Source organism: Rhynchophorus ferrugineus, unplaced genomic scaffold (assembly GCF_030347505.1).
Source record: "Rhynchophorus ferrugineus isolate W39M unplaced genomic scaffold, kcgeb_rfMv2 rfM4, whole genome shotgun sequence".
NCBI classification, from domain to species: Eukaryota; Metazoa; Arthropoda; class Insecta; order Coleoptera; family Curculionidae; genus Rhynchophorus; species Rhynchophorus ferrugineus.
In genome coordinates, this window is record NW_027472583.1 from 26,823,806 (window position 1) to 26,849,825 (window position 26,020).

At 32.3% G+C, this 26,020-nt stretch overlaps 1 protein-coding gene across 9 annotated transcripts in view; it reads left to right on the top strand.

The window, feature by feature from the left end:
* The window catches only part of kug (FAT atypical cadherin kugelei), an 837,087-nt gene that overhangs the window by 286,743 nt on the left and 524,324 nt on the right, over nucleotides 1-26,020 (top strand). The window contains exon 1 of one of the 9 annotated variants that reach the window (XM_076401387.1): nucleotides 3,973-4,092. The exons of the other annotated variants lie outside the window; for them this stretch is intronic. The gene's annotated coding sequence lies outside the window, so the exon portion shown is untranslated. Of the gene's footprint in view, nucleotides 1-3,972; nucleotides 4,093-26,020 lie in introns of those variants that run through there. 9 annotated transcript variants of the gene reach the window in all.

A 26,020-nucleotide genomic window follows, 5' to 3' on the forward strand; every position in this document is an offset into this window, starting at 1 on the left:
AAGTTCCGGAGTGCATCCGCAATCACGCAAACAAACGTCCAGGGACTGCTGATGAGATGGGGATCCCAATCTCAATTTTCGGTCAAATGCACGGTTCGACTGTTTTGTTCAGTTTGTGATGTCAGACGAAGATGCCTACGAACCCTTTCCTGTATAAATTGCGGGAGAGGAAAGGACGGAGATAATTGCTTGGAGCAGTTAATTTTATATGTGCTTATATTTTCTAACGGTAGAATAAGCGAGACGGAGATATACTTATTCCTTCACGTACTAACTTTAAAAAAGTAAAGGAAAAAAATAACTGCTGAATACTATTAACATGCAATTAATAATTTTATTTTAAACGAAGTAGAATTACTTTTATATTTGAGTGTTCTGTGGATCTGTAAAAAGGAATGGAATTTTTTTATGGAATGGGATAATACCCCACAAATGTTTTATCGTATTTTAATATGTTAATTGCTATTTTCAAGTAATATATTATAATAAATATAGACAGTACAATAGAACTTAAACAATACCTAAAGTCTAAAGATGCACGATGACAATAAATACTAAATAAAAATTAAACATGAAAATGATCGCACAATAACTACTAGAGTTTTTTTAAATAAAGTAAATGCTTTATTTATTATTGAGCGAACATATTTTTTAACAAAAATCGATAGAGTAATCGAAATATTACCTATTATTGCCATAAAAACAGTCAAAAGTATTTTACTATTTATCATTAACAATTTTAATCTTCTTACCCTATTACATTAACAATTTTGAAAAATATCGTTGTGAAATGTTGCTATATTAATATACAATATATTGTTATTTACAAGCAAACTACCAAAAAAACATTTAACTATATATATTATATATAAATAGCTATATAACTAAAAGTACACGACTGAAACAGTCGATAGTAAAAAATAGCCAATTACTAACCGTCGATAGTTTTCAACACTAATATTAACCATATTTTAAAAATGTCCTTTTAACGTGAAACATTGGTTGGAATACATGCGAATATCTAATAGTATTAGAACCAATGGAATAGCATACGTAGTTACATTAATAAAAAAACTTTCTCATTATTTATACACTAAAAAAATATACATAAGTAATCGAGACGCTGGCAAGCAAGACATCATCTTTCACCTGGTAAACAGATATCTGTAGGGGAAGGTTCGTCCACCACAGACAAAATTAAGATAAAGCTGGCTAGACCGAAGATACTCGACTAGCACAAAACAAAAAAAAAGGAACTAATTCGCCGGGAACTGAGATTTATGTGAGAATCGATGTTTGACTCTATTTCTTCACTCGTTCGTAGCGGTTCTTTCCTTTTCGGCTCGCCAGATGGTTCTGACAAATAGCATTTTCATTTAAACGCGCTCAGATTGTCTCGATGCGTTTACATCTTTCTTAATTTTCTTTTGTTTTCGACGCGGATTAGACCAGGAGATACTTGCGGATTTCTCTTTGTTTTACTGCGAAGTTTCTTTTAATTGTTTTTTTTATGCGTCAAAGTGGTCAAAATAACAGTATCAGATTAATAGATTTTATTAGAAGATTGGTGCTAGTATTTTTGCTATTAATGCTCCGAATTTCATAGTTATTGATGTCATTTTTTCAAGTCCAAATAGTCAGTTTTGAGATTAAAAAAAACTCATTATTATTTTATCTGTTAAGTTGAGGTACAAATTCAAATATTTGTTAATTAGAAGAACTGTTTTTTTTTGAATTAGAAAAGATCCCAGAAGGCATCCGGTCTTACCCAGCCTAGTTACTGGCGTGACTGGGATAATTTTCTTGACGTATTTTGCACTCTTGCCCAGGGCAATCACAAATATTAAACAGTCACAAACATAAATTTACGACTATGCCCAGCGGGATTCGAACCCGCGACTATCGCGACAGTAGATGGACCGTCCTGTCGTCCAGTTTACCACTGCGCCACTCAGCCCGCTAGAAGAAATGTTGATGTTAAGATAAGTTGGTTGGAAGATAAATAACATGTTCTAAAATATCTAGAAGTTAATCGTCTAAAATGTTTTGGGGACAAAAATGTGTTAAATGACCCAACGCATACATGAAAATATCTTAATGAGACAGACCAAACCCATTCTCATTATTTACCAGACTATTGGAGAATTTTAGTTTCGAATAATGTGAATAGTGAGCAAATTGTACTGAATAAAAATCTTAATACATATCAGAATACAGAAACATATCATAGTTTAAAATATATTAAAACCTATTGATAATATTCGTTACATTTATGTTATATATTAATTTATTAATTTTATATCGAGCAGTCCTTTTCGGAACTTCGGAACGAGAGTCAATAAGTTCAAAGTATGTGCATTCTTGTTTTGACATTCTATAAGTCTTAAAAGTGCTATATAATCTTGTGTTTGCGTCTTGAGATATTAAAGATCAAGGGGCTCAAAAAAGTGTTCGCAAATATCTTACTTTATGTGCTTTATAGGGTATTTGCATCCATTAGTTGTAGAATATGCAATTCTCTATAACTAATATATAACAACTATATAATTTTTTTTAAACATTTTGTAATAAAACAAACCATTTTTAAATAGACATTTTTATATCTTGAGGTATTAGGTATCAAAGGTATTGAATAAGTATTCGTAAATATCTCACTTTCTATGCGTTACTCCGAGAATAACTATTTTCGAAATTAATATTAAAGCATTGTACCGCCGATAATTCTCTTAAGCAAAAGCTTTAAAATAATAAAGCAGTTTTAAACAAATTAAATTATTTGTTTTAATGCCCACTGGTTCAATAACATATTCGTTGAAACATTACGAAAGTATTTCTCTTGATGATGAGCCATGATGACTCATAGTTTTCTAGACTGAACTTTTTAATGGTTTAGTTTCCAAAGCGTGTTCTTATTGCTTGCCAACTTATTTAGTTTCTAAATAGAAAATTAAGATTATGTTAGGCTGAAAGAATAACTGGAATTTTATCGTTTCAAATTTAGTTGTTTTTCTATTTGTTTGTAGATCTTATCAGTAGGTAATCCAAAATTTTAATTGGAAGAAACTTAAGTTTATCCGGTTTTTTCACAGTATGAATTTAAAGGGGCATTGTGATTGAGTCCCTTAGCCTACTTCGATAATGCGTTACTAGATCACATAACAATAATTTAAATTTTTAGTCGTATCATAGACTTATTGATTAGGTGACAGCTAAGCATTATTATTGTTAATTGTTTAAGTAGCTTGTTTTGTATAAAGTAAATTAATGAGTTGTTATACTACATATTTTATCGAACATTTAGTATACTAGGCTGCTCAGACAACAGCAGAACACTAGAACTACAAATTCGAACTACAATTCAGTTGTGCCTGTGTGCAGAATCGTAACAATTGCATTAGGTAACAATGGAACAAAAATTACATTCAAAGGTTTTGTTTCATCAGTATTATGATTGCCTATTTCTGACTCAGAATGAGAGCCTAAACTTTTGTTGATAGCTTAATCAAGTTAATCATTAAGTTCGGAGAAATTATACTGAGGAATAAAATCATAATATATAGCATGCCCGCGGACTTAATAAACGTTCTAGAACAAGTCGTATATTTAAATAAAATATTCAGAAAATTTTCTATCGAAATCTATAATCTGAAAAGATTTTTAGGAATAGGTATTCATCAAGTATTGCTCAAAATTGATGCAAAATATATTATGGTTAAGGCTATATAATTATTTCTATTCTTGTTGTCGTTTGTATCAAACAAAAGACATATTATAATAATTTCTAAATAACAGCCAGCAAGTGTTAACGACGACTGGTATCGCAATAAAAATGTTTAGCAAGCTTAATTGAAATAATAAATGCACAACACTGGTTTTATTTTTTAAACATTGTTCGTTTTTGCTTACTGAGGATGTAATCAGTATTGTCGGGTTAGCAGCGTCTGTTCAGAAATGACTTAAATATATCCATTACAGACGGTTAGGTGATAAATAAGAACTATATATAAGATTAGAACTGATAATATTTATTTGTTTTGTGCAAAATATCATTGAACTGTTATCAAGTCCAAGGCAAATATTATTACCTCCACTGTAAGTATAAATGGTTTTCTGTATAGCTTCTTATGCTTTTCAACGAATTAACAGTCTCAGGTACCTTTCGGGAAAAAGGTGTTTTATTTGCATTTACAGAGATGTATTAAGGATAATTTAGTTAAGTGGTGATAAGTTGCATCAGATACATTATGAAAGTGTTTAGCCTAGAAATTGTATTCCTAAATTTATATTTTTAAATATTTTATGGAGATACGTACATATGTATTTAACCTACATACGTCTTGTTTGTGTATTGATGCAACTACAAATGCGTAATAGTAATTAATTTTATAAATAAATATTATACTAGGACTATCTAATTTAAGAGATAATTAATAAACACTTGTATATAATTTGTTACTATTGAATAATTAGTTAAAACAAAGATGATTTAGTTATATTAAATTGTTAAAATTGAATAATAAAAAACCGTATATAATGTAAGGCCCTTATTATCCCAGTAAATAGACGACAAAATTCGAGAGCCTTGTAAATAAAAAAATTAAGATCATTTCTAAGAAATGTCTTGGCCAGGTAATGAAAGAATGCTTTGTTATATACCTAAAAGTTTTGGAAACAAGATACAATGTAATTTAGCTTTGGTTGTAATGTAGTACCTTATCTATAAAGTTAACTTTGAAGATTTTTTTTGTAAATTTAAAGCTGTATTTTGAAAAATTGGGTACATTATAATTTGTGCTATATAAGTGCTAGAAAATAGCTGTAAAATAGTCGATAGGAAGTCGAGTTGGCAGGTAAGAATGGTTACCTTTTTATTTAAAGTTTCATATAGAGAAACATATAAAAACACATTTTGTACCTCTAAGTAGTGTGGTGGGTTTAGTGTCTATTTTTTCTTGCTCCAAGTACAAATTCTGTTCATTCATCTCAAAAAGCACAACCAAGATTAGAGTCAAAGTCAAACAACTGTATTGGTTGGTCCGAAGATATTCTCAACTTGACTTATATTCACTTGACTTATAGTCAAAGAGATTGGTCTATGAGTCAATCATAAAGCCAATTTGAAGCAATGGGGTGCAAATATGAGGTTGCACTAAAACATCAAATCAACTAGTAATCCAATGCGACTACAGTTCTACGATTAATTTCCGATGCTTATCGCTACGTTATACCCATAGTTGCACGATGATTTCGAAATCAAATGGTTATACGAAGTGGTCCAGAACTTCGCCTTTTCGAACATGAAAATATGAAATAATGTTACTAAGTTACAACAAAGTGGAAGCAATGTAGCTGCTGGACAACACGCAGATACACAACTGAAACTTTTAGTGTATAAGTGTATTCTCAACTTTAGCTTAAGTAGTTTCGTTTTATTTTAATTTGGGAATATATACTGGTGTTTTTTAATCCTAAACATTCAACAACAGAACAGTAGTTATAAATTAATTTATGTTATGTTTTAAGCAAATAGAAATATAAAAACAATTTAAAATAGTACAAATCCAACAATATTCTATTTAAGCATTTTCTTCTGGATTTAAAGGGATTTTGAAACAAATTACTGATGTTATACACTATAAATACGCCTTGTAGTGCAAATCAGTGTAGTGGATTTAAAAGTTAGATCAATTCGATCCCTAGTATAATAGTAGTATCGGATTACGTTGAAGAAATATATGTAATTATAAGTAAAGTTGCTAAATAGAAGTGTTTCGATAAACAGTAACATCTTATGTACCACATGCACGACTCTTAAGATAATCATTATATAATGTATTTCAACTTTATTACCATTTTCCGTTGGATAAAGTAATCTTTTCGAAATCGTAAACCCAGTTCAAAGTGATATACGCCAATATATTTATTAGATGGAAAAAAAATATATATATGCCCGAAAATAGATCCTGTCACTTCCGTCAAGCGATCAAACGTGCGCAATCGAACTCTTAATAGCAAAAACTCTCCACTCCGTTATAGAATGAAAAATATACAAAACCTCTGGTTAGCTAATAAATTTCCAATGTTATTCGAATGCTGTATGTAAACGATGTTCGAATAGTTGCGCAATTTTACCGATTCGAATCTGTTTATGTTAAACCGGTAAAAATATAACCACTTTATGCGATAGGCGAATACATTTAATGGACAGTAAAAATATTGGAACGAGATTTTCAAAATTTCTATTTTAGCATAAATAACACAGCGTATTTACTGGATTCATTAAATATAAATGAGATTTCGTTGTTCTAGTTGTAACAATCAATATAAGTATTTGTTTTTTATTACCCTTAGAGGTTCAACAATCTGCTCAGTGGATAATTAGTATCTGTTATAATAATTGTTATTTACATGATAACTAGAAGATTTTCACTAAGATATCTCCCGTGTACAATATCTTATTCTAAATCTTCTTCTAAAGTCTTTATTTGTCCATTAATCAGATCTGATTGTCATTGATTGTCCAATCTGAAATTGTTGGTTAAATCAATTAATCATGATTGTTTATTGACGAATAAAACATACATCACAGTTGATGCTTTTCAGCAAAATATTGAAAGACAAAAATTCGTTATAGAAGCATATACTTTCGCTCTTAAGTGATTTTAACATTTTTTTATAAGAACGATTACATGTTGCGAAATCTGGGGAAATCTACTTGGAAAATGTAGCGTTTATCTTATCTGTCAATATCCCTGATTATGTTTTGTCGATAATGTATAGTCTTTCTCATAAACATTTCAAATCATATGGAAATTGATTAAGTTAAATAAACTAAACTCTAAACAAAATAGAAGCTTCCATTATTCCACAATAAATTAATTTTTTTGTTGAAAAAGTCTTAGCGATTATAAAAATAAGTTCCTATCAAGAAGATGTTTTCCAATTTTAATTCTACAATTTTGGAAAAAAGAATAGATTCCCGCATCGATGACAGTAATATAATGCTTGGGCAAACATCAAATAATAACAAATCCATCCTAATTTAATGTACAACTGAAAAGATATGGACCAATGTTGCTCTATATATATATATATATATATATATATATATATATATATATATATATATATATATATTATATATATTATATATATCTTACTTATTTTATTAATAAAACAAAGCAATTTTATTAAGTTATCTTTTTACTTGTATTTTTAATCAATAAAGATAGGTAAATTAGAAAATCATCAGAGATATAATTTCCAGCTCGGGGGATCAATTTTTATCTACAGCGATAACATGACATCTATATTTAGTGTGAAAAACAAACATATTAAGTTGATTCAATAACCTTTTGGAGTCACGGCTAAAACGTAGGGGGATTGAACGGTCGCAGTTGATCTGATTGCGAATAGATTTAGCTGAAATGGTTTATATAAATAATTGGTCTTAAATAAATTTAAGCTGTTATTAATAATTACATCAAATAGTTATATCAATATGTTAATATACATATTAATGTGTACAAAATGTTCTGATTGTGCACGCTTTTTATCATTTATTGCTCATTTTGGTCTTAAATATTTTTAATGGACTTAATTATATAATATTAGGCGTGGTTAGATACACATATAAGATAATCCTAAAAGAAGGATAAACGTATTTTCAAGGATATGTAAAAACAATTGTGGGTTTTTGGGTATGACAAAAATAAAATACTAACAGACCTAGAAAGGTTCAACAAGCTGTAATATTGAACAGAATTAGAAAGATCAAAATAATAAAAGCATAGTATATAGACGATATTGAAGAATGTAGAGACTCAGAAGGAATCCAACGTAATAATAAGAGAAAAACATCTAGAAATTTTTCCAGGAATATGAATGAATTGGTACTAATTTAATCGTACTAATAATCCTAAAATCAACATAATATATAATGTCACTGTTGGCTAAATTGCATTTTTATAAATAAAGCAAATATTCACACCTTTGTAACAGCTTTACCGTCTTATCGTGAATCATTCAAGATATATTTTATGTAGCTGTAAACATCAGCTGCACCCTACATTTATATTCCTTAGAATTGAATCATAAACTTACTTTTAAGAGACTTTTTGATAAAAAATTCTTGGAATGTATTTAACAAGGAATGATATATCATTATATAAATATATATATATATATATATATATATATATATATATATATATATATATATTAGTAAATTCGTTGTTAAATATAAATAAGATATAAATAAGAATCAATTCATTTGAAAATGGTTTAGGGTAAAATGATGTGGCTCGGTGGATGGAGGTAAATCGAAATGAAACAGTGGTGTTTACATAATGTGACCGTTATTTATTGGCAATATAAAAAAGATGTGAAAATACAAATAATAAAACGATTGGCAGCGGAGTTACCTGAAGACGAGGCTTGGGCAGTCGATGGTGGCACGTCTTAACCAAACGAGGGTTGAGCACTGAATGACCGAAATACCCTTCAATAATATCCCAGATAAACGTCTCGGGGTTGCCGCCAGCTATTCGTTGTCGGGTTCCAGTTGGCACCCCGCCCGTGTTCAACATCTGGGATTATATTTCTGGGTATTTTGTAGACCGTTATTCCACGATGTAAAATTCGACATGCTCAAGGTCGCTACAATACTCCCCTGCCAGAATTTTACATAAAATTATTTCAAGTAACAAAAATACAAAAATGTTTGAAAAAAAAAATATCAATACAAAAAAATATATACCAAACAAAATGTGCTGTGTAAAATGGGCTTTGAAGAATATGATAGTTTGAAACGGTTGTGGTTGTTGGTACGGTTGCGATCTGGTACGGCTGTTGATATCTTCCGGTCCTACAGATACCGTTGCATCATCGTCGCTTTGGCACTTGAATGTGGTCCATCGACGACGTTGAAAACAAGCTATTCTTCAGACAGGGCTCCCGTAATCGACGCTGTGGGAGGATCGACTGTTCGACGACGTGGTAGCTTATTTTCTTCGACGACGAGACGTTAGCAATTCTGGTACTTCGGCGAAGACATAACGAGTCTACGGTGACTGCAATCGGTACCTAGCTTCTGGAGCTGCCCTGTGACTAATCCGTAGTCACATACGTTAGGTTAATTCATAAAAAACAAATAACGACGGTATCCGACCGAAGCTGCCCAAAGCCTTTTAAATCAAAATATCTGCCATTATGACGGAGACGGCGAGCGAAGGAAGACATTATGATTTAAACATAGCGCCGAAAGAAATGTTTAGCCGAGACGCTGATGATTAAGCAGTGACGTAAAAATATTCCAAAAGATTGTGAAATAAAATTTTGACAAAAAAAAATTTAAAAAAATGAATTGGAAATAATGAAATTAATCGGAATAAAATGAAAATGAATCTAGAAGGTAAAATTGAAAAGGAATCGAATTAAAAATATTTAAAATTTTGAAACAAAAAAAATATAACGGTCACGTAAAATACACCATTTTCTACGTACCCTCCATTCACGAGTCCAAACCCAATTATGCGAAAGATCACGTCGGGGTCACCACTTTAGGGTAAATGATGTGGCTCGGTGAATGGAGGTAAATCGAAATGAAACAGTGGTGTTTACATGATGTGACCGTTATTTATTGACAATATAAAAAATGAGAAAAATACAAAGATAAAAAGGATGGCAGCGGAGTTACCTGAAGACGAGGCTTGGGCAGTCGATGGTGGCACGTCTTAACCAAACGAGGGTTGAGCACTGAATGACCGAAATACCCTTCAATAATATCCCAGATAAACGTCTCGGGGTTGCCGTCAGCTATTCGTTGTCGGGTTCCAGTTGGCACCCCGCCCGTGTTCAACATCTGGGATTATATTTCTGGGTATTTTGTAGACCGTTATTCCACGATGTAAAATTCGACATGCTCAAGGTCGCTACAATGGCATAAATAACAAGAGTTACTTAGTTTCGAAGTTTCTGGGTGTAGCGATTAGTAATTCTTAAGTAAGTTTTCTGAGGGATGTTGGACTGTTGCAGTTTATACTGTTTCGAGGTAAATACCTGTATGTTGAATTTTGAGTAAACCTAAGATGTTTTGGTTGGTGTTGCATTTCTTGTTTAATAACAATAACAACATAAGAAACAACAAAACACGTATGAAACACAGCATAAGCTTTTGAAAATGAACTGTGATTATGTTCTTACATAAGATGTATTGGAGATATGTCTAGATAATTTTTAATTTAATAAATATGGCAACATAGAATTACAAACATTGGTTGCTTCAGCAATAGAAATGTTGGTCACCGCTTATGCATTTATGATCATTTACATGTTGACATAAATCCGCTATGATGATATGATCTGTCTAGCCCAGTCTTTTTGTGATAGAAGAGTGTGTGGAATTTTAGATTATTGACATCAGTAACCCGCCAAGAACCTTTTACGCTGTTGTTCGAAGTACTGATAAGCCTCTTCATTAAGTTGTAAGTATTATTACGTTAAATTTTAACGTCTGTTAAGTTTGTGTCCTCGTTAGTCCTTTGACTTTTTATATCATTTGAATAAATTCAATAATGTAATTATCGTTAAAATTTCAAAAAATGTTTTGTTTTAACTTGAGGGCAGTGTTTATGAGATTTTGCTATATGGACGGCGTTCTGCTTGGCTAAAAGAAATATCCAGTTAAAAAAATCATGTCCAGTCGACACTCACAACTCTTCCAATAAAATAGCCAGTGAACGTCATAGACCTAGAATATACTTGTGGGAATGTTCGTCGGGTCGGTCGGTCGGTCGAAATGTGTGGCTGCCGCTGCAATTATTTGTCAGAACACTCACTACTATTTTTGGAAGGAATTTGCACGAGAACTGAAAACACTGGTTGAAGAAATACTGTTTATTTCAATGTTAAATGATACATGTGGTCGACGGGCGAATTGAAAGGATATTAGGTTAGGTAGAGGAAGTACGGTAGCGCTGTGGAAGTGGTACTATTACAAGGGGATGGAGAAAAGAAAAGAGAGCGAGACGTCGTCGTGATGGTCTTTTATAGCCTGGAACTGCATGGTACCAATCTATCAGCGTTGCCAACCTTTGTACTTGTTGATGAATTCGTGGTGGCCTAAAGGGTTGTGGCGGTCGCCACATACTACTAAATGCAGTTAAAAGTAAAAATGTAAAATTTGTTTTAAATTCGGAGCTGATTTTTTTTCTCATAACACTAGTTAAAAAGAAGATGGAATGCTGTCTGATACGTCGGAATATGTAACCGAATCATTCCATGAAATTCTGTTTGTGTTAATAGTAGTCGACCCTGTTGTCAAATGTCTACAGAATTCTTCATAACGTTAGTGATAATAATTAGAAGTTATAAACTGTTGTAAACTAAAATGCAATTTGAAGCAGCAATATTGCGACGTGCAGACTTTATACTATTAATTATTATAAAATATTATTTTGATAACGTGCATTAGTTCATTTATCCGATCACACATTTCTTTGATGATCGGTCAAAAATTGCGAGAGTTCGGTTGTGAAATTTTTATTATAACTTGTTGCTATTTTTACAGTAGTACTACCCTCTTTGAAAAGGAATCTTTGGAAGCTATTTGATTAATTGAATCAACGGAAAACCATGAGTTCATGATTCAACTTGGAAAGATTAAAGAAATTTTTTAATAATGGAGCATAAAAGGCTTGAATTGGATTGCATTGGAAGAGCTTAAGATAAATGCTTCTAACAAACTATTTTTTTTTATTAATTACATCTTACATTAGATTAGCTTAGTACAATCTTAATTTACAAATTAATTTATTACTACTGTTCTGTTGTACTTGCATTAATACTCAAGTAATGCGAGTATGGGATTAAGACATCAGTATATACTTTCCAAATCTAACAAAGTATGATAATATTACTGGAAAAATTAGTTGCTGGAGCGATTCATTGGTGATCTATTAGGCAAATAGAGATAGGATTCCATGAAAATGTTTACGTGTGAGGTTTTAGTTTGCTTGCTGGTATTACTGGACATTCGTCTTCCTACTGATTATGGATACCATGCGATCTGACCAGGAGTACTTTATTTTTTACGAAGATGCTCTAAAATGAGAAATTCTTCGACTAATAAATTGTTTTCGATAAGAAATATTAATGGTGCTAGGAAATGGCGAAAACACGTCTAGCTATGACAGTACTTCGAAATATAATAACGTATTTTTTTTACAATAAATCCATCACAATTTACTGAAGTTCCTATATTTTAAAACGCCTAGGAGGACTGATCTGTGTATTCCAATCTGTCTAGAATTAAATTGACCCACTACGTATGAGGTTAATTGTTTGGTCAAAGTGAGTTTATTAACTTCCGTCCAGCGGTCATAAAACCAATTTATTGTTATTGCATAATTAATTTACATTCAATTGAATATCTGAAATGAAACCTGTGCGCGAAATTAGAGGCAGTCATTGAAAAATAATCACAATAATGGCTCCTAAGGTTTCGGTCGAGGCCAAAGCAATATTTCGTTGTGATCTCATTGTGAAATGTCACCTGTCCATGACTTATTCATTGCAAATTTATACCAAATTTAATCGTGCTGGTACAATGACTTTCTAAAAATAGATTTGCGCTCATTCTCCGTCGATTGTGTTGCTGTTGTTCTGGTATGAAGTCGCGATTGACGTGTGCTTCCTTTTTTTTTTGTCTCCGCCAGCGAATCGGTCTGCTGCATTCATTTCATTTTTTTGTGCATATTATCGAAATAATGGGTCTATAAACAAGAGACTAATAAATTTCATAAAATAAAGAGACATCGGGTGCGATGTCCCATGTATCACGTTGTAGCCAAGTTTTGTCCGTCTTACCATAACTAATTAGGGCACTCCAAGCTATATTCATTATAGTTATCAAAATTAAAAAATAGGAATTTAATAAAATATTTTATTTAAATACTAATTAATATTTAAATAAAACATTTAAAATATACATCGAAAAATACTTTCTACTCTGACAACTGATTATATTTAAACTGATATTTATTTTCTAATTATACATTGTTATTGCCTTAAATATTATAAAATAAAAAACTGTAAATTAAAAATAATTTGTCTAAACTATACTTGCCAAATACTACTAAATACATATTTACTGAACATAAATTGCATATTTGAATTTTGATTACAAAATCTCCCTTTCTTTTTTTTATATGCATATAATTAGACACCATTCTTACATATAATAAAATTTTTCATTTTCGCCCTCAATTTCGCGCTGCAATCCTCTTTTTTTTTCATCAACCAGAACAAGCAACACGTATTTATTATTTTTCGTATTATATTGTCTTGATCAGGATGTTGTACACAATTAATCGTTTAAAAAAAGATCACCATTTGTATTAGATCATGTTTTGTACATTATTTGTATGTTATTTTGCCAATAAATTAAAAAGTCTAGAGAAATCATCACCCCCCCCCCATCTATTTCCCGAGACACGAAGAGTGGAGAAATATCTCCACTCTTGACCTTTATGGAGGGACTTTTGAATATGGGATTTCCACCAAAATTTGCGATCGAAGACAAGACCGAAATAGGTGGCTTCTTCTGACCATGGGATTTCGACGTTCTCGAGTTTAAGACGCGAAGTGCTCGGTGCAAAACGCTTCTTGTGGAAGAAGATGGCCTGGGTTTTCTGTGGCTTGACCTGTAACCTCCAGAAATGGACCTGGACTGGACCCTCTCATCGAGTTGTTTTTGGAGTCTGCTTCGGATGTGCAGTGCTACTCTTGAAGAAGCAAAGTAAGCAGTGTCGTCTGCGTAAAAAGCTGCCTCAACTTGTGGTCTCCTAGGGATATCTGAAAGAAAAATATTAAATAGAGTGGGTGCCAGGGGGGAGCCTTGTGGAACTCGTGCATCGATGGTTTTCCGGCTAGAGAGAATATTTTTAATCTTCACCTGGAACGATCGTCCTGACAGAAATGATCTGATAAGAGCTGTCAGGTCATCAGGTAGACCTAATTGGATGCATTTTGCCACTAAGTTTCGTGCCAAATCTTGTCAAAGGCTTTGGTTAGGTCCAAGAAGACCGCTCCAAGTCTTTCACGTCGGTTAAAAGCAGAGTTGATTTTTGCGGCCCGAATTGCTCATCTGGAATGATATTGTTTGTCTTCGTAAAATCATTAAGAGCATAAAGAATTGCTCTTTCAGCAAGTTTGGAAATGGAACTTAGTAGGCTGATAGGTCTGTAGTCAGAAGGTGATGACTTAGCTCCTTTTTTGGGGATAACTGCGATGAATGCATGTTTCCATGTGGATGGAAAGTGTTGCAGCCTTAGAATGCCACTGAAAGAAATCAATAGTTTCGCATACAAATGAATTAAAATAGGTTCCTGGTACTGTTAAATAACATTTAGATAAATTAACATAATCGCAGAATCTTAAAACATAAATGTTATTAAAACAAACCTTCAAAACATTATTTCCTTTGAAAAATGTTAGATTTATATAACTGCTGATTTAAATATTTAACTTGTTTTTCTTTTTGATAGCTCAAGGCAAATTATTTGTGAATATATACATATTATGTATTTCAATTTAATTATCGATGTAGATTTTAATAATGGACTTATTATAAATATTACAATTAGGAATTGTATCTTAAGTTAAGCAATGATACGAGGGTAACTTTTTATATTTCGGGAATAGGAAAAAAGAAACAAAGAGTTAAGCAGCGATTATATTTTTATTGTTTTTCAAAATACTCGCCACGATGATCGATACACTTTTGCATACGCCTAAACCAATTTTCAAAGCATTTATTCCATTCCGAACTAACAAAACATGATTTTTAAACGCTTAAATAGATTCTTCGGGCGATGAAAATCGTTGACCACGCTGTTTATTCCTCACGAATGGGAACAAAAAGAAGTCATTGGATGCCAAATCAGAGCTGTACGGCGGATGACCCATCAATTGCATGTTTGTCAAGTCAGTGCTCAAATAGTCTCTTGTTGCATTCTCATGATGAAGAACAATCCGGCATCTCTTGTTTGTTTTTCTTATTTCACTGAAGACTTCTGGCAAACAAATTGTTGTGTACCAATTAGAATTTACTGTTCTACGATCCTCTAGAGGTACTGTTGCAATATGACCAGTTTTTCCGAAGAAACAGGCCACCATTTTCTTTGAAGTGCTTCGTGCGCGAACAACTTTTGTCGGATTTGGTTCATCTTGGAACAACCATACACTCGACAGCTGCTTACTTTCGGACTTATACGAATATATCCATGATTTGTCACCTGTCGTGATTTTATAAGCATCGCAATTGAATTTCTTAAGCCTTTCTTTGCACCAATCGACACGAGCCTTTTTTTTGAGCGATTGTCAAATTGTGTGAGATCCAACGCGAACATAACTTTCGCACAGCTAAGTGTTCATGTAAAATCGCATATATGCTGGTGGAACTAACGCTTAGGGATGCCTCAGTTTCACAAAAGGTGACATGACGATCTTGCTTAATTATTTCGCACATAGCATCGATGTTTTCTGGCACCACAGCCGATTTTGGACGACCTTCACGAAACTCGTCGGACAGCGAACTACGACCAGGATTGAATTCACTAAACCAGCGATACACGGTGGTTTTTGATTGAGCTAAGTTGATTAATGCACTCTTGTGATATGAAAATGTTCACGATTCAGTTCCATTTTTGGTCGCGACGAAACTTTCAACAAAATATAAAATAAACAAATAGCGTCCGTGCGCGAAATGTTCTGAGTACTTATATCGTCAAAAACGTCAAACTTTATTTTGGAACCGTCAAATGGACTCACATGACAACAGTATTGGCAATTCCCGAAATATAAATAGTGACCCTTGTATTTGGATTATTGACATTTCACATTTCACGTCAATAATCATTTGTTCTGAAACTTGAAGAATCAACTTTTTTATCTGGAAATTTGATGTAGATCATAAGGGGTTCTCTGAAGTTTATCATTGTTTACTTTTTAAAAACATTTCTGTGCTAGAGCGGATTTCTTTGGAAATAATTAATTTTATTTGAACCTTTACATCTTGGCAAATAATACACTTATTATGTTTTTGCATTATAATAATAGTATTTACCTTAAATGCCACGAAAAACAACTCTGACCTAAGATGTCTTACAATATATTAAATCGAAGGAAAAGAAAAAAAAGGTATATCATGGTTACGTGCGCATTTAAGTTATATATAACACGATATACTATATGATTTCTTTGTGTACATTTTTCCTTGCCTAAGATGCCTAAATTTTGAAGTATAATTATTTAAACTATAAAATATTTAGATTACTACTAATAATAACGGATTATGAAATATTTATGAATTAGAAACTAAATAGAAGTGCCAGAAACAGTACAGATCATTGCGTGACGATTTTCTTATTTCTGTCGCGAATTTTAAAAATAGAATTCAGTAAAATTATAAATGTAAATAAAAGGCAGGAAGCACATAATTATGTGAATATCAATGAGATATTGGACTTTATTAATCAACTTATAGAATATGAAATATTATTTTAGACTAGTAATTTTTTATGTACATATTACTTATTACCGCGCTTCTTAATCTTACTTCTTCATACTATCATTTCAAAATTTATATCCAAACATATCATGAACATCAGACCTTCCTTGCAAACCAAGCAAGAGAGAAATAATGTAAATCTGCCCCTAACTTTACGATTAATAAATATAATATTTAATTCCTATACTTATTTATGTATAAGCCATAAAATGAGATCAAGGGATCTAAATTAATCAACTTTTTCAAATTCTAGTTGCAATTTTATTATTATTCTTTGTATTTCTTACGCCCTTTTTGTCCTTTTGCAAGGGAGAGTCTACTTAACAGGGGTTTATTTTAAAATTAATTTTCCATTATGCAATTCCGAACCATGAAAAGCCGTCTACTTACTTCGTTCATTAATAGTCTTCATTATAAGATATTTTACTGTATATTAATTTTGATGGTATTGTTGTAAAAGTAACTTTATTTTATTTATTTTTGGATTGTGGTAATTTCTGAATGATGTTTTTATAAATGATCTCGACCTATTTTATAAATTAAACTTTGGTTCCACCGTTTTAATATACCCCGCTACTGCTTTGTGATTTTCTATCATTATTAGTAATTTTTGAAAGATTCTTCATCTCTTCCTTACTAATAATTTAAATAAAGATAAAAATAAATAATAATTATATAAATAAATGTTTGGATTTTATTTTGGCGCTCTTATTTTTCTGACATGAGGCTCTATATTCTGTTCTATGACAATATCTCAAAGAAGCCACTATGTTGTCCAACATCTCAGCTACTTGTTTGTTGTATTTTAATTTTCTTATAGTCTCCAATAGTCTCGTCTTATATTTTATGCTATCCTAACTTATTTCTTCCTTCACTGTTCTCATATTGAGATCTAGATGCACCTGTTGCTCATAATATCATTTTGTATGCATTGATTAGGTGAGGGTAGCGACCTGTTAACCATCGGTTGTGTATTATAAACTCTTATCATTCTGCCTACTGATATGGTAAAGAAATATTCTTCGAAATTATGCAACAGCGGTATATTGGTTGAGAAATAGACACTCTTCCCGAACTTCAATACAAGAAAACATTTTGGGAACATCGTTTTGGGTCTATTGAGGATATTAAAATGAAATCGATGGTATGTATAAATACCGTTCCAGAACTCGAGTGTAACAACTATTGTGAAGACAAATGAATAATGTTTACGTATAAACTTTACTGTTTTTCTATTAAATGTACCCCATTACGCTACACAAGATCAAATGGTTTGATTCTTTTGAGTCTGTGTCCTATTCTGGTGTTATTGAAGAGTTGTATTACTTCGACATTAGCATGAGACTTCAGTATCTCCTCATGTATCCTTGCGATTCGCTTGATTTCCTGAGGTCTTTCTTTGTTCTGGAGAACTTGAATTGTGTTTATATTGCTTTTCGCGGAACATTCCCATAATTGAATTCCGTATGTAGTAATATATAGGTTTCAACAATTTTTTGTATAATAGCAATTGATTATGCACTTATAATTGTGATTTTCTTCCAATTAACCAATACGTTTTTCTATATTCCTCCAGTTCTTTCATTTTCTTTTTTACGTGTTACTTCCACCGAAGTTTTGCATCAAGATTCATTCCGAAATACTTGGCGTTATTCTTATATGGAATAATATTATTAGTTATTGGTGCTTGTGGGGTCTGATTATATCTGAAATGCACATGCACAGATTTTCTTTCGTTAATTTTTATTTTACAGGTTTTGGTTCAATTATTTACATTGCCACTTGCCCTTGCAAGAAGCACTACAAATGTAGCCATCGCTATTTTCTATTTGTGGTATATCACACATGTAGGTAAAAAATTGGTTCCAATACATATTCCTTGTGATATTACCTGCTTTAGCTTCTTTTATTATAGACTTCCTCTTGTTTGATTTAAACATTCTAGCTGTAATGTAAGATCTTAACAGTTGTGTGTTGTTTCTAAAATATTTTCTGTAGCTTATGAACAAGGCTGTCATACCATACCTTCTCGAAGATTTGTGTTTCGTAAACAAATTGACATAGTTACGTTGATTTTAATTGGTGTTAAGTCGCTAGATGTCACTGCTTCAATTTCATTGCTAGAAATGTGTTACAAAAATCTATTTTGAAAAATCTTACGATTTTTTATATTTTGAGGTGGATTAGTTTTCCGGGCGTCTAATAAAGATGCCGAAATAATATGGATATTTTTGGCCGATATTTTTCCATATATATTAAAAAAAAGATATTTCTAAAAAACGTTTTAATTATTTTAAATAAACCTTTAAAATTGGTATTTTAAATGTTCGTAATGTAAAAATATCGCTGTATATTTTTTTTCCTGATTGTTGTAATAAAATTATAAATATGTTTTTCTCTGATATATCCGTGTATATTTTTAAATCGATATATTGAAATATCGTTATTTTCTCCGTGGCCAAAATCCCTAGCGTCTAATATCACATGTCTTCACTTTATTAGGATGTGATAAAAGGATCTAATGATAATAACCCTAATAAGTTGAGTAGACATTTAGCTTTTCCCCGTTGTGTTTAAATCACGTCGCCAGATCGACAAGTCAGAATTGTCGACGACAACGAAACAATAGTTCCGAAATCTCACTAACGAGAGGACGACCTTTTTTCTCTCTCGTTCGGTCTTTTCGGGGCGAAACCGAATGGCACACCGAGGAGAGCGATCAAACCATCAAAAGAAAAAAATTGCTGAAGAAAAGAGAACGTCTTGTGGTTGTCGGCTTACATTTTCTCGTATTTCGTGGACCACGCTCTGGGTCAGTCACACGGAATGACCTCCGGTCTTTATTATTATGGCGGCGGCGAACCCTCCCCGTTCCTCTCCTCGTCCCGGCCGTTCTTCGTACGCAACGGCGAGGGTATTTCGAAGCGTCAGCCTGTGAGTAGCTACCGGGCTTTCACTTGTCTTCAGCGGGTTCGAGGAATTCTTTCTTTGTTTCGTAATGTAGCTCGCTAACGAAATGGCTCAGACACAACATAATTTTTTTAAATACATTTTTAGTAACTTATCTTGATATTCAAGAGTAGAAGTAGTAGACATTCATTTCATAGGGAATTTACGGACGGTTGTATTATTAGGCTTATAAATTAGCTTTAATTTTTTAAATAATTTCTAGCTTTATTGTGAAAAATTGGTACAATATATTTCATTCAAGCACCATCCATAACCCCTACTTTTTCCCATCTTTCCGGCAATTTGCGGATTCCATCTCAAAAGAACGATGTATCTTTTGAGGCTATCCACTAATTGACACTTTTTTGGTATTTTCATAACAGGTCAATTGAAAAGTTCCCGGTTTGACACATAGATGGTGCTATTAGAATTAAATCCATATGTTTTTTAGTTAGCCCTAACTCTCAAAAGGTGCGTGTATAAATTTTACAGCTGGATCATTAGTTTGTGAATTATTGCATTTTGAGTGAAGCAACTTTTGTTATTGTGAAAAAAATGGATAAAAGGAATTTCGCGTGTTGATAAAAAAAGCATTTTAAATGGAAAAAATACAGTCGAAGCAAAAACTTGGCTTGATGCCGAGCTTCCGGACACTGCCCCCAGGAAATCAACCATTAAGGATTGGTATGTTGAGTTTAGACGTGGTGAAATGAGCACTGAAGACGGTGAACGTAGTGGACGCCCAAAAGAGGTTGTTACCGACGAAAACATTTAAAAAATACACAAATTGATTTTGAATGACCGTAAATTGAAATTGAATGAAATAGGAGACACTCTAAAGATATCAACTGAACGTGTACATCATATTATTCACAAATATTTCGGTATTTGAAAGCTCTGTGCAAAGAAGGTGCCGCGCGAGCTCACTTTTGACCAAAACCAACGACGAGTTGATGATTCGGAGTAGTGTTTGAACATGATCAAGCATAATAAACCTGAGTTTTTGCATCGATATGTGACAATGAATGAAATATGGCTCATCATTTCACTCTTTCACACTTGACACTCATCCAAGTAGACTGCACACGATGAACCCGCTCCAAAGCGTGGGAAAACGCAACAGTCGGCTGGCAAGGTTATGGCGTCTATATTTTGGGATGCGCATGGAATAATTCTTATTGACTATCTTGAAAAAGGAAGGACCATCAACAGCGACTATTACATAGCGTTATTGGACAGTTTGGAGGACGAAATCGCCGAAAAACGGCCGCATTTGAAGAAAAGGAAAGTGCTGCTTCACCAAAAAAATGCGCAGTGTCAGTGAAAATGATGGCAAAAATCCCTGAATTGGCTTTCGAATTGCTTCCTTATCCACCGTATTCTCCAGATCTGGCCCCAGCGACTATTTCCTGTCCTTAGATCTCAAAAGAATGCTCGCTGGGAAGACATTTTCGTCGAATTAAGAGATTATCGCCGAAAATTATGCCTATTTTGAAGCAAAGGATAAATCGTACAACAAAAATGGCATGGAAAAGTTGGAAGGTCACTATAATCAGTGTATCACCCTTGAAGGAAATTATGTTGAATAAAAAAAACTAATTTTGCCAAAAAATTATGTTTTACTATGGTAGGCCGGGGACTTAGATGTGAAGCGCTCCGCAGACAGTTGACGTTTCATAAGTCGGATCAAGTAGTAACCAGAAGGAGCAAAACCTGGAGGATACCGAGGGTGAGGTATCACTTCCTATTTTTATATTTGCAGTATGTTTTCACCGGTTTTACAACATAAGATTAAGCTTTGTCATGCTGAAGAATAATATCGTTATGTCTTTATTTTTATTCCGACCGTTTTTACAGTCAGGTACAGTACTCGGTTCAAATTCATTAATTGTAGTCCCCATTGATGGGTTTATTGAGTAACTCCTTGAAATCCTCAAAATGTGTTGCCTGTCCAGTTACTCTTTGTTTTCGGTGTTAAAATCACAGCTTTTAGAACGTTGAAAACAATATTCACACATTGAAATCGATGGAGCATAGTTGCCATAAGCTTCGCACAACATTCACTGACCCTTCAGCCGTTTTTTACCCTCAAATTGAAGTAAAAAAGTAAACCTCCAGCAAATGCGATTTATTATGAAAAAATTTTTGTTTGCACTTTTTGTACTTCTGGTCAATCTTTTAAACTTAATTTATAGGCCTCATAACTACTCTAAATCTATGAAAATTAATTTATATTTTAACGAGTTCTTTTAACACAGCGTAAAATGTCCTAAGAAGAAACATTAGATCCGTTAAAATATGATGAGCAATATATGATAGCACTGTATCTATTGTCACTTTATATCTATCTGAAATGAAAGAAAACGATTTTGATTAACACTCCGTTGGAGATTGATGAAAATTCGAGTCACCATCGCAACGTTCAATTAAACTAATTAATTTTATCGAAGTCTAGCAACTTAGATGAAATATGTAATTAGTTGTCTGGTGATTGGCATAGAAACGAGGATTGTTGAGCGAATACAAACACGACCCGAGGAGACTTTCAATCAGAGGTACTGTTAGATTGTTTCGCTACTGAAGATGAATCAGATTTTAATAGAATTTACCTAGTCTTTTTGTATTTTATTTAATTTTAGAAACTTAACCCAATCTGGACATATTTTTTTGTGGTGGTTATGATGAAATATCATTTAACTTATATATAAAAATATTAGATATATGGTTTAATTTCTAGATATTATTCAGAAAATTATTTTATGGTATAAAAATAGGCAGCAAATTAGTTAATACTGGCAATATTTTCCAATGGTTTCAAATACTAATACTAACGTTGCTACGAAAGAAGCTTGCAATTCCAAATATTCAAAATGTGGAAGCAGTTTTGAAGGAAGGATTTGAATTGATTAATTCCCCAAATGTGAGTACTTCGTTATTATTCCAAGACTATCTCGTTTAGTATGACCCTATATATTCGATATCCTCTCATGTCTTCTTATTGCTCTGGAGCTCTACGAAAAAAAAAGAAAGGTATTCTTTCTCTTCTTCTTCATTCTTATTTAATGCAAATACTGACAATTGTTATGTGTAACAAATACAAAATCTATTATTGTTTTATATGCATTTTTTATTTGCTCTTCATTCATTTGCTAATATTATTTTATGTGATAACATACTGAAATGTTTATTCTTTAAAACATTAAATATAACGCTATGTAAATGATCTCCCCTTTATTCAATAGTGATGACTGAATAATATTTGATACGAAAATACATACTTTTAGAGATATATACACAACATTCACTAATAAATAAAAATCAAAATAAATGAAAGAAAATAGGTTCTTGGTACTAAATAATATTTAGGTAATAAAACAATAACAAAATAATAAACAACTTTTGATTATTACTATTTATTGTATAAATATATGTAACTAATTCTAATGTTATCACATATATACTTATTTCTTGGTTTTGTTGCCTGGTTGCCCAAAAACTACTATTTTACTTTGGAAACTATTTTGTTTTATGAGAAGATGTGGCTACTTGTTAAAGGGTGATACAAAACGACACTGAGGCTAAAAACTTAAATAAGCAGTGTAACTCGTAGCCAAAAGTCGCACTATGTAACACATGTTTCAGTTTAGTTGTGAAACTTTGCAATTTACTTCCTTTGTATTACTAATACCATGTATTTACATCTAAATATTTTTAGAGATTCTAGCGTGGACATTTTACGTTTACTTTACTGTTACGTTTTATTTTGAATATTACAAATAATTTATCAATATTTTGAAATATGTTACAGACGTTGCCTTTGGTGTTATTTTTAGAGGTAATGCGTATAGTATTTATATATATATATATATATATATATATATATATATATATATATATATATATGTATAGTATTTATATATATATATATATATATATATATATATATATATATATATATATATATATATGTATAGTATTTATATATATATATATATATATATATATATATATATATATATATATATATATATATAGGCGGATTCGGATATGTTCGTGACGTATCAGACAGCATAAAATGAGAATGAAAAATTCTGATAGACCCTGGTTTTAAAACGAATTTACCGTCTGGGATAGAGAACACTTCCAAGATCGTGATGACGAGAGTTCACTGTTATTCTGAATAGACTATAGTTAATTTTATTTTCTTGCTTTATATTATCGTTGTTGCATTATGGCGGCATTGATTATATCGAGCCATAACTAATCGTCGACCACAATGACGTCGACATGCATTATTTCGCCATTTGTGCGTGTTTCTAGGCATCCTGAGTGCATATAATTCGAGCGGACTGCATTATTTAATATCGTTTCCTGGCCAGGCCGCGGTAAAAAGGCGTTTGGCGAGACGAGCCGCCGTCGGCATATATAACGCGTATCGCTTCGATCGAGAAACGGTCCGAGCTCTCCGTAATGCGATACAAGGCGTATATAGTGTCTCGGCACTCACCTTTGTTTCATTCGGACCCGTTCTCTTCGTTTTCCTTTTCAACTCGCCAATAGATCTCTATCTGATGGTATCTTGTTACTGAAATAAACAGGCTACACCTGACTATGGGATCAGGTCCGACTTATACGCTATTTAATCGATTTCTATTCAAATGGGATACGTTCGGTCGTTTTGATATGTGTAGGGACGGACACACCAATGTATCGTAGTTAACACATCCACTGCTGATCTGGGATCAAATATTAACCCTAGAAGCCGTTTTTTCTAATTACAATAATAAAATATTTCTAATACCGTTTTTTAACATATGTCTAGTCTACATTTTAATATTTTTCGACAAAAATTTATTTTTTCTGTTTGCGAAAATGAACAGAATAGGAAAATACATTGTTCATTACAAGAGATAATATAATGGGAATGAATCAACTACTAAAATAAGATAAAAAAATATTCAACAGAAAACCGAGAAAAAAAAAACTAAGTAAATGTTACTACAAATAAACAAAATATCTATTTAGGTAAATTGAGAAGTCAATAGGAATAAATGAGCGACCATAAGCTAATACTATTTTTCACTAAAAGTAACAAAATAAATAAAAACCCTATTCAGATATATCATAAGAGGTCACTTATGATTTATTGTACTTATGTATATACTTATATTAATTTTTGCGCAGTCTAAACGGTAACCAGGATATCCAGGATATGTACTTCATTAATAAATAGTGCCTTTTCTTTTTTTGTAAATAACAATTTTTACATTGCTTTCCCATTACCTTTCCTGCTTTCTTCTTCTCTCGAATTTTCAAAACATGTTCGCTGATAACCGCTCTGGAAGTAGGTTTTGACGGAGCTTATAGTAACCTTTTTATGATAGATAAACAAAAGTCGTGAAGTGGAATATGATTGCCTGAATATTTATTATAAAGTTAGGGCACGTTTCATATCTATTTTTCCACTTTTAAGGCGAGAGGGCCCTGACATATCGATATTTTTTCCCGTCATATTCAATTCTATAATATATATAAATCAAGAAGGAAAAATCGAAACCAAGCCCGTAGATGACTCACCTGTAGTCTTCATATAATGCCGATACAATTGCACGGACACACTGCCAGTGCCGTATTAAATACAAGCCTAGAAAGACTACTGCACATCTAAGGCGTTGGAGCGTAATTGGCGTCCAACGAAAGCATTACATTACGCGCTAGTGCGTTATTGGCATCGAACATATTTTTCAAGAGAATAAATGTCATCTTGTTAGGTAAAACGTAATACAAACGATAGTACTACTAATTTGATCGTTTTTTTAATATAATTTTTTGAGAAAAATTGGTACCACTCATCAAAATATTGTTCATCCTTTTCTATAACCTTGTCCTACTTTTCTGACGTCCCAGCGTGATGATGCCATGTCGAAAGAACGATGTTTTGACAATGATCCGATTATTGATGCATTTCATGCTTCTTTCGATACAGGTAATCAAACACAATACTTGGAAAAAGTAAATAGTGAACTTTTCTCACGATAGCTAAACTAAGGGGAAGGAAGAAGGTCTCCTAGCAGAAGCAAGTTCCATTTTTTGCGCCTCGACCAAAACAACTCAACAGCAAAATTTTTTCTATATTATTTTCGTTGTACACTAAACTTCATTAAACAGCTTTTTCGTTGTAGGTGTGTGTATTTGTGTGTATTTGATAGAGAGTCCACAGAAAGATTAAAAGAATGCATCATTGATTATTGAATCAAGGAAGGTTATCGTATTATATATAAGTTATAAAATGGGAAAGGGTTCTATCAGAAAAACTATTTGTTTATTTGAAAAAACTGTTTAATTTTACGGAGATAAGAAGCGACTTGTTGAATGGCGATACAGACCGCCACTTAGGGTTCTTATCAAATAGAAATTAGACCAACCCGCCCCACTCGTTCACTATTCAAGTATTTTTAAAATAGATGGCTGCGATAGTGAGGGCCATAATCTTCGTCACCT